The sequence below is a fragment of the Haemaphysalis longicornis genome, unplaced genomic scaffold (genome assembly GCF_048455015.1).
Source record: "Haemaphysalis longicornis isolate Haplotype H1 unplaced genomic scaffold, Haemaphysalis longicornis Haplotype H1 scaffold_12, whole genome shotgun sequence".
NCBI lineage: Eukaryota > Metazoa > Arthropoda > Arachnida > Ixodida > Ixodidae > Haemaphysalis > Haemaphysalis longicornis.
Window position 1 is genome coordinate 96,315,647 of NW_027526225.1, and position 11,083 is coordinate 96,326,729.

Below are 11,083 nucleotides of genomic sequence, written 5' to 3' on the forward strand. Positions count from 1 at the left end.
CTCTGCCGATCCCATTCACGAGAAAGGATGCGACAGTACTCGCCTCACCAACCGCATGGAAAGCGCACATGTCTATCTGGACTGACGCAAGGCAGCAATACGCACCTCTTCACCCGATTTATCCTAAGAGCACCTTCCGAATGCCAGCTGGGCTCAGAAAGCGCGAGGAAGCTATTCTGCATAGTCTGCGCTTGAATGTGGCCAACACGGGACATCACCTGTACAAAATCCAGCAGGAACCTTCACTTTTTGTTCCACATGTGGCACACGAGAAGATGCCCAATGTACACCGTGCATAGACAGAAACTAATATTATCTTTGTGCAGGCAGCCTGGTGCGGGACTTGAACTGAGGGCTGTTTTGGGACCTTGGTCAAGTCTCAGTCAGGCTGCACGTGCGATCAAAGCTCGTTTGGAGTTTCTTCGGAGCACAAAACTGGACAGAGTTTTGCGATTGAAAATTTTTGGGGCATCAAATGACATCTTTTCATTTTTATAGTCTTATTTTTTGTTTTTGTGCTCCTTCTTTCTGTTATTTTTGCTTCCTTTCTCTTTTTCTTCTAACATCTAGCGTAGCAAGTCAGCGCAACGGCTCGGTTAACCTCGCTGGTCTTCAATAAAGTTTCTCTCTATCTCTCTCCCTGTCTCTCTCTCCCTCTCTCAAAATTACAGATATTTTGGATGTGCTGTCACATAATTCTCCCGGGGGGAAGTTTAATATGGGCGGAGGGCTGTCCTTCGGGCTCCGTCAGCACTCTTAGTTGGAAGGTATTTAATTAAAATACAGTTTATAAATTCAAATACAGCGATTGATTCGTACAGAAGAGGTTCCCAAAGTTTGAACTGTCGGGGAAAAATGTCATGGAGAAATCAGCAATGAAAAAGAGTTTCATTATTCGAATAATGTTTTGTTGTGGCAATTGTACAGCCTATAATAATAGCGAAAAACATGGCACAGTAAGATTGCAGTGATGCATGCTACAGAATAATGTTTGTGCGTGTTTAAGCAGCATACAATGCCCAGAGAATGCATCATAATCATCATCAGCATAATCATCATCATCATCGTCGTCAACAGCCTGTTGAGGTTCACTGGACGACGAAGCCCTCTCCCATTCACTTCTAGCCGCTTCTTTCCTACGCTGCTCGATTGCATTCTTTGCTCCCGAATCTCCTTATTTCACCCCCCCCCCCATCGAATTACTCGCCTTCCCTTCTTCTAGGCCCACCTCTAGGTATCCACTCTGTTGTTCTAATTGTCCACCGGTTATCGGTTCGTCTCACGACATGGCCAACCCAAGTCCATTTCTTTCTCTTTATTTCAACTATGATAGCTTGTACTCTAGTTTTGATCCCTGATCCAGGTAGCTCGTTTCCTGTCCCTGAGTGTTACTCCTACCATTATTCTCTCCATGGTCCATTAAGCCGACCTCACTTTGCTTTCGAGATGTTTACTAAGACGCCAAATTCCCGCTCCATGTGTCATCACTGGTAGGACACATTGGTGGCAGGTTCTTCTTTGGAGTGATGGAGGTAGCTTACTCTTCATTATTTGGGAGACGCTTGCCTACTGTACCCGAGCCCGTTCCTATTCCGAGCCGGATTTCTCTCTCGTCACGTTGGGGTCAGCACTGACAACTTGTCCGAGATAGTCATATTCTTCTACGTGTTCCAGCGTTTCGTTACATTACCTGAAAAGGGCACTTTCGACGTATGTATTCCTTATTACCTTAGATTTATTCTAGTTTATCTTTAAGCCCACGGCCGTTTTCTCCTGATAGTTCCTCAAGCATTGTTTGCACGTGGTGTGCAGTCTCACTTAGAAAGACTGTGTCGTCTGAAAATGGCTCAAACTCCTCAAGTATTCCCCGTTTATAACGCATTTGCGCAATGGTTAATGATTGTCAATGTACTAGATTTCGAATAATTCTCAAAAAAACGTTTTCTTGTATTGTATAATGAAAGGAACAGACTTAATTCAATTGCGAATGGTATCGTGTTTCAGAATTCAAACACCAAAAAATGGAAGAGTTTCTTTTCCGCAATTTGTGTGTACGTTTAGACGTTTTAGGTTATGCCATTCAGAAAGCATAGCGACATATAAGCCGTCAACGATGATGACATGAGAACGAATTCCATCGTCGGCAGGCCTATAGTTGTGGTAGGCGGTTTTTGCGGCGGGAGAATTTGGCGGCAAAATCTAGTGATAGATGCAAAGCTAAAATAGGTTCCCATTTCGCAGCCTTCAGAAAATCCGGTGGCTTTAAGTGCTGATTGTTCCCAATTCAGCAACACCAGACTTCATTAAACATCGTTTCTTTCTCTCCCCTTCGCTCTGCCGACAATATAAGCCTCCTCTTAAACGTAGAATTTTAAATTATTTCCCCGAAAGAGGCGTAACACGTCTACGAAAAGTGTACGCTAGGTATGCGTGCAAAAGGGGCTTGCTGTGTTGCTTCCGCGTCCTTCCGCTTCCATGATAATGAATTCAATTGTATACTGAGGGGTGCGAATGGCTGACGTAATGACTCGGACTAATATGCAAGCAATAAAAAACGAGTACGATATTTGATATGCGCACTTGCCGCATTCAATCAGCTCGAAGCGCAGATACTAGGGGAAAAAAAGGCTGATAGGGTTGACAAAACATATCGTTCGAAACGAAATGCGTCCGCAAGCGTACTATTTTACGTAGTGAGAACTATTTTGTTTAGATCCGTTCGAGTGTTTTTTTTTTTTTTTTTGCCTAAAAAGGGTAGATGCTTTTACATGCCGAAGCTACACGCGTCTTTTTCTTACCTTTTTTTCGGCACAAATAAACATGTGTCAATGTCGCATCAAAACCCCCCGCCCATACTTTGGTTGGCTGGACGATTTAAAATAAACATCAAATGCTGACTGCTCTTCCAGTACATATCACCACTACAGTTCGGTTTCCTGCAAACGGCACACTTCAAGGAGACTGGCTACATTTTGCGACAAATACTTGCTCCCAGTCATGGCGTTAATATCCGTGTGGCGCACGGCCGTACGGGAACGCCAAATTGCATGCAACCATGGTATCATTATCACTTCGTACGGCGCGTCATCATTCTCCACTGCCACGAAACGTACCCCATGCGGCGTTACAGGAAGATCTTTTTGGTCGTTCTCTGCAAAACGTCTCAGAAAAAGGTGGCGTCCCGGCACTCTATGAACACGTGCTCAATGTTTTCGATGCTCGGTGAACACGTGCTCAACGCTCCATGCTTTCAGGTTCTTTGCAAAAAGCGCAGGTTGAGGATTAGCCACGGAAAAGTTCTTTTTTCTTCCACCCATGTACGAATAGAAAGTGTCCCGGTGTGCAGCTGAAATAAAAATTAAAGCCGTTTCAGTCAACGTGAAAGCTGTCGGAAGTGCAGAGCCGTGATTCCCCATAATGGGCTGCAGCATCGTTATCTGCTCACGGCCATCACCCAATGCAATGCAAATTTCCCGCCTTCGCAGTACTCTCGCGCCCCCTGCCTGCTGACACTGCGTCCGCGGGAGTTCTGTCCTTTTTGTGCTTGCTTTTCCTCCCGCACGTGCCAGCGTTGCACTGACACTTCTTTTCGCTTACAATCCTAAAAATTGGGCCCATCTCCCCGCGAGGGGGACTCGAGTAAATGCGTCGCATAGGGGGTGGGTGTATTGCGTTAACGTTTAGTGTTTGGGGAGTTGGTGGTAGTGAATGCGTTGTATCAGCAGCTTCTTGACGTAGTTTGAATGAGTCAAGGATATAAGGCGCGTTCGTAGCCTCCCATTCTGTGTCGGCTCTGTGGCGCTGGGAACAGACTCTCTAATCCCAGCGCCACAAAGCCGACACAGAATGGGAGGTCCAGTGCCGGTTTATCGCCAGCCTTACATTGGCCACCATAAGGACAGTGTTTTGAAGCGGGTCACACGTATGTGTCTTCCTCCAAATGCAAAAACATTTTTCTTTAAGCTGCATACATCAACACTCCCAGTGAAAACATGGTTGCGCGAGAAAGGAATGTCTATTCCTTGCTCTGACAATTGCCGTTTATGTAATCAACCTGAAACCATTGATCATTGTTTTGTTTTGTGCCGGGATACGGTGTTTTTCTGGGATGTGTTGCAACGAACTCTTAAAAAGGACATGGACATTACCCCTTATACAATTCGGTTCTTGCCTTTTAGAGATGTTACTGGAGTGCCCTATGATATATTTGTTGTGATTGGATTGTATAGCTTGTGGAAGTGCCGCATGACGGACACGCACGCGGAACCACCTCGCCCAACGAAGTCCATTTTTCGGGAGCAAACTGCGTTGGTGCGGAGCATTTATTCGGCGCAAAGTGACCCACCAGAATGGCTGCATCTGTTGGACGCGTGCGTCTGCTTGCCAGAGTTTTAACGGACGGCTTATTTTAGCTGCAGTGATGTGCATTTTCTTGGATGACTCATAACTTTTGTAGGCTGTATGAAGGGCAGTTTTCCATGCGGTAAAGAAAAAAAAAAGTCGGCTTTGTGGCGCAGTGGGTAGAGCACCATGTACATTGCGTTCCGCCCGCAGGGTCGAGGGATCGAAACCAGGCGCCGGATAGTATTTTTTTTATATATAGTGTAGGGGGAGGGGTGCGGACTACGACTACGGACGTCAACGCGGGTGACATTGTGAGCCACTGAAATGCTCTGCATTTAAAAACCAACCCAACGAGCGTTCCTAACTAAATGAACTCCGGCGCTACTGATTATTTGCGTATATTTTGCCTCAAATGTACCTGCAGTTTTCTTTGCGCTAAACAACGGGGAGATGTATGGCAAGTGCCAAAGGTTCACGAGTTTCAAACGCTTATGACTATATAAACCACTTGGCTTTCGAAGCCTCTGGGTTACGCCGCGAGGTCTGCCGCTACGACGGAACGGCTCTGCTTGGGTACAGCGAGCGAGCTACGACGACAAGGCGAGTGCCTAAAGTGCTCTGCTCTTAAAACAGTGGCCAATCCAACACAGCCGGTCGAAGATACACCTGCACTACGAGGCACACTATAATGGAGGGCTGGGGGGGAATCTCTGCAGTTTTAACGAGCGAATTTTGATACATCAGCGTTTTATAACCTTTCTTTGGCCACTTGAGCGCGACCATGTGCAGCTTTCTCGCTCATGGCAGTCGTTTCAACAATGATTACTCTGCAATTTTTAGCGAAATGAAAAGTGTGTAATTCGCTATCAAATCTAACTCCCCATGCATTTCTATGTTTCTCCTCAAATGGGCCGCCGCAACCCTGGGTAAATCCATGCACTTGTGCTCCTTATTCTTTTTTTTTCAATCAAGAACAATTTCGTTTTAAATATCTGCTGCAAGATGACGTCTAAGCATACATTCCCAAATTCGGTAAATCAGCATAAATATGAATTAGCGCCGGGATTAGTAACGTCATGCTTGTACCAACAACCGCGTCCACTTTGTTGAGCTTTCGTCAACGCACAAAGCCCAAATTAAAGGGTTATAACAAAAAACAACTGATAAGTAGGCATTTGAGCCCGTTACATTATCCGCAAGTGTCTGTGTCTCGGTGGTCGTTAAACGGTGCAAAGATACCGTTGCCACCTCCGGTTTTCTTATGTTGGCTCTAAGCAAATACAGCTAACACTGCCTCGGAGGTGTTTGCCCTTGAAATGGGCTTCTCTTATTACTGGCTCCATTTTTCACGTTAACGTGTATTATACGGTCTCCACGTGTTCAGAAAATTAAAGCCGTTCCACTCCATGTGAAAGCTGTCGGAAGTGCAGAGCAGTGATTTGTCATAATGGGCTGTACCGCCGTTATCCGCTTGCTGCTACTACCCTATGCAATTCAAATTTCCCGCCTTCGCAGTGCTCGCGCGCCCGCTGCCTGAAACTGCGCCAGCGGGAGTCCTGTTCTCTTTCTGCTTTTCTCCCCGCACGTGCCGGCGTTGCATTGCCACATTTGGCGTTCACTATCGTAAATTGGGCCCATCTCCCCGCGAGGGGGACTCGAGTAAATGCGTCGCATAGGGGGTGGGTTTATTGCGTTAACGTTTAGTGTTTGCGGAGTTGGTGGTAGTGAAGGCGTTGTATCAGCAGCTTCTTGGCGTAGTTTGAATGAGTCAAGGATATAAGGCGCGTTCATAGCCTCCCATTCTGTGTCGGCTTTGTGGCGCAGTGGGTAGAGCACCGTGTACATTGCGTTCCGCCCGCAGGGTCGAGGGATCGAAACCAGGCGCCGGATAGTATTTTTTTTATATAGTGAGGGGAGGGGTGCGGACTACGACTATGGACGTCAACGCGGGTGACATCGTGAGTTACTGAAATGCTCTGCATTTAAAACATGTTAAAGCTAAAACAGCAAACCATGCCTCGAGGGCAACTCGTTCTTCGAGGTATTTCATGTTTTTAGCGCCCTTATTCGCGCTAACACGCATTCTGAGCACATGCACACCGGCATTGTTCAATGACACATGCCGTCCTCGGGCCAAGGAGCGTGCAGCCTTAGTATACACCCGGCGTCAATGACTACAATTTTTCAGGTAATATGCACTTGCAACATGCGACGTGGGCGCGCACAGAGTTTCTCAATCGAAGCATTCCTATAGTGAGTATCTGTCTGCGTAGTTTTCAGCAATGCTCCAGTTTCTCGAAACGACGAAAAAGATTGTGGAAGTGGTGTAGTTTTGGCTTGGTGCTCGTGGTTTGATATTGGACGAGGTAGAAGTAGGAGCGGAGGCGAGATTGTCCAAAACCCATCTTGAAAACCGGCTTTCCGGCGCAATACGCGACAGTGCGGATTTCGTAAAAAGAAGTTCATTGATCGTCGAATGCAAACAATTTCCTTTCTTTCCAGACGAAAACTTCTCTGAACTTCTTATCCTGCACGAGTCCCACGGGCAAGTTGCCTCAACTCCTTTACCACCTATAACCGCGCAGGACCAATTCAACTCGAAAAACGCCGCTTGCGACTGATGGTTTAGCGGCCCGTAATATTCGCATCGAAGGAAACGAATAGTTTGTTGAAAGACGTGCGTTGTAGTGCCGAACTATTTGCGCATTTATGCGTTCCCCCGGTGTTTGCATAAGCAACCTTGAAGTGCTGAAACGATATATCTGCCTAGCTCCCCGCATGCATTTTGAGTTGAAAAAATGAATGCAGGTACGCCTCGTAGGCACGCTACACAACCATCATTTATACATACGGGGGTAGACGAGGAAGCAATAGTAACCACTGATTTATCAAAGTTCTTTGCAAAAGTTCGCGATACGCCATACAAGGCGGTTTTTTGAAGCATTCTGTAACGCCGTCGTGGCTTTGGTAACCCCTGCTACACGGGCAGTTTCAGAACTCAGCAAGAGAGAGAGAGAGAGAGAGAGAGAGAGAGAGAGAGAGAGAGATCAAACTTTATTCTGCAGCTCAAGTCCGAGCCGCGGAGTTATCAGTCCTAGCCTAGGAGGAACTCAGCGAGTCAGCTTTCATTGAAATGGATGAAGGCGAGGCAAGATTTCTTTTTTTCTCCTCAGAGATGAGATCCTGGACCTGCTCCCTTCCCTCTTCCCCGCTTCCCTGCTGTACGATGTGCGACTGAAGCCGTGCCTGGTGTCTGAATAGCAAAGAAGCTGGCCAATAACTTGTATATAAATGTTAGCGCTCTTTACACTTAGTTGCCCATTTCTTGCTGGTCTCCTTGCTACGCACGCACCCCACCTGCTCTATGTATAAACAAGCCACTCCTTGAACACGTAAGTCTTCTAAATTTGTAATCTAAATCATGGTGGTGAAAACCCAGCAACCCTGGGAATTTGGGAAAAAGGCTTCCAGCGTAGTGCATTGATTTGGTAGCTGTCCGCAGTTCGCCTGCGCGTGTGCGTGTGCGGGTGCTCCGTCCGTCTGTCTGTCTGTCTGTCTGTCTGTCTGTCTGTCTGTCTGTCTGTCTGTCTGTCTGTCTGTCTGTCTGTCTGTCTGTCTGTCGGTCCGTCCATTTATCTGTCTGTCTGTCGGTCTGTCTGTGCGTCTGCCCGTCTGTCTGTTTGTCTGTCTAATGAAATCCATCTTATCTAATGTAACCGTTTGTGTGTGAGCTCTAACCATACATGTGTGTGCGCACGTGTGATAGGGAAGAAGCCTATCTCTCGATGTCGAAACAACTACCATTAGAATAGACTGTGGCAAAAGGTAGGATAGAAAGTTTGCTTGTACTTTCGCCGAATCGCTTTCCTTAGTCCGACCACAAAAATTGCCAATCCCTGCAATGTTGCAGGCCAACTGTCATTTCAGCACGTCACATGTCACCGCGTCAAAGAAAAAGTTCGCACGTGGCCACTCAATTACGAAAGCGCCAACCTGCTTTCAACAAAAGGCGCACAAAGGCGTCCGTTTGGTGGGTGGGAACTCGAACGAGGCCGCGTGTGGGAAGTTTGTGAGAGGCAGCGGTGCAGCGAAAACTTCCAGGCGGTGAACGAACGCCGAACAGCAGCAGCACCAGTGCACACCCTTTGGGAGTACGCCTCTGCGCCAAACAAACCGTCCTGGGGGAAACGGCCTCTGTTTCCTGCTGCGCGATTGGGGACATTTTCCTCTTCCTATGTCGACCTCACTCCTCTTGCACGCCAACCGAGCGACCGTTCTACGTGGGCGAGTCATGTGTTACAATTTGTGTCGACTGCACACGCCGCAGTCACGCGCTTGGCAGGTCGCGGGGACCGCCATCAGGGAGCAAGCGTTTACATTCGTCCCCCGAGGGTCCATCAGTTACCGATGCGCTGAATGTTTCAACTACGTCGCTGTGCTTTATTCGCCTTCTACCAGTTTACTGCATTCTGGCGGGCCTTCCCCGTCGTGGTACATGGATGGATTGCTCCGAGTTCGCCAGAATGAATGTCCCTTCGCTTTAGCGGAAGACCGAGGATGCTGTCTGATTTCGGGTGACACTTGGGTGTCGTTCACTTGGTTTTTCTTTATCTTCTTTTACCGCTATTATTTCTTGAACTGTAGGACGACAAAGCAAAGGCCTCCCTTTTTAGGGCACTTTAGCAGCGATACAACGGGTCCTATGAAAAATGCACTCGCTGTGAAAAATGCAAACCTTCGTTGACAGAACTGGGCCTGGGATTAACGGAGCGCGTCATATAATGACGGGCCCTCAATAACGTAAGGCTCATTAACTATTCATCTCGTGGCGCCGCTGATTAGGCTAGCTACACTGGACAAGATGGTCGGGGCATAAATCTCCTGTAGCAGAAATACGGCTGCTTGGAGCGGTGAAACTCGCAGTTGCAGAACACGTTCTCAATTCAGTCCGTATGTGTGCCAGCCGCACAATATCTATAAATACAGTCGAACCTCGTTATAACGAAGTAGTTTCTGGACCCCAAATTAATTCGCTATAATCGATATTCACTGTAACAGTACATGTAAAAATCGGGTATAACAAATCGACAATCTGGCTCCCCCAAAAATACTTGATACAAAAATGCATTTTTTAATGCTTCGAACCAACTATAAACAAGGTAACTCTCTTGCCTTTCGTCTTGTTGCATTTCAACCATTTTCACGGGAACGTGAAAATACAGCAGAACAAAGTTCACATAACAAAGCAGCCCTGTACCCTTATTTATTTGATGAAGAATGTGATCTTCATATGTTGCTACTCACAGCACTGAGCAGGATGACGTTTTCACAGTGTCCACGAACAAAAGGGCGTTTATCCTTCTGCAGTTTCGTACTACGGGTGGTTTTTCCAAGTAGCTTCTAAGCCTCCTGGGCAAACATTTCTTCGTTATATTCGATATCACGCACGGCTCTCACGGCTTCAGTTTCTTTGTGAAAGATTAAGTGTCACTGAAATAAAGCATGACAAACAAAGTTCGTAATTTGTTCGCTATAGCCGACAATTCGCTATATCAATGCTCGTTATAACGAGGTACCATGAAAACGCAAGGCTGTGGGCTAGCTGTAACAGCAGTTGTGTGAACACAGGAGCATAACCTGTTATTATGGTGTTTTCAGCACTTTTTTTGTTACGGTGAAGTTGTCGGCCTCTGTATAGGTTGTCGGCCATCCCTGGCCATTCTCGCTCAAAATTACGGCCGCTCAAGAACCTAGTGAAACCATTGCAGAAAAGTGACATTTGGCATGAAGAAAACAGTCAACATGGACATCCGGGTACAAGACAATTCATAGAACACCATTTTGTCGAACGCCGTTTTATCGAAGGCATGTCGATTCATATTATCGAAGCCACTTCATCGAACGCAATATCGTTGAATTGATGTCGTTCGTCTCATCGAATGCTCTTTGATAGCTTCGGGCACGACCAGTATTGCTGCTATAGAATTTCAAGGCCTTTTAAAGCGACGCGTTCTTGGTCTCACTAATGCTGGTGTCGTAACCAAACTTCACTGCAGGAAAGCCAACTTTACGCAGTCGGACGGCATATGATAATGAAAGTGATAAAACTAAGAAAAAGCTGTGGTTGATTCCTCTGTCATAGGAATCGGTAAAACACGAAAGTGAAATGTGCAGCGAAATCTGCAGCTGAGCATGATGTGCGGGTGGCCTGCGGTCTTGGGGGCATTCTGGGCGAGCGACGTCCTGCTGGCGGGTCGCTTCGGCAAATGTGTAATGGCGTCATTTTCCTCGCGGATATGACGTCAGTAAAATCTTGGATTATCGCGGCATAAAACACTTTCGTGTTAAAATATAAAGCCCGAAAACGAACAACCCATGGTATAACGTACTCTTTAGTTCTAAAGGTTGCTTCCCCGCAAGAAGACAGTGTGTGCAGGGGTGCACCCTTTACAGGCTGCGTACTTCGTTGTACTGGCGTCACTTCTATGGCGGATATGACGTAAGTGAAATCTTCGTGAACCCCGGAAAAAAACACTGTCGTGTTGAAACGAACCCTTCCTGAGGTGGGAATCGAACCTTAGTCTCAAGTTACAAAGGGGGCGTCCATCCAATTACGCCATCATGGCATTCCGGTTACTCGGCCGAGTAAAAGTGGACAAAAGGTTGCGGACGACGCTGAGCATTTCTTTTGGGTTGGTTGCGTGGGCTTTGGCTTTGGACTTTGGCAGAGTTGGGGTGG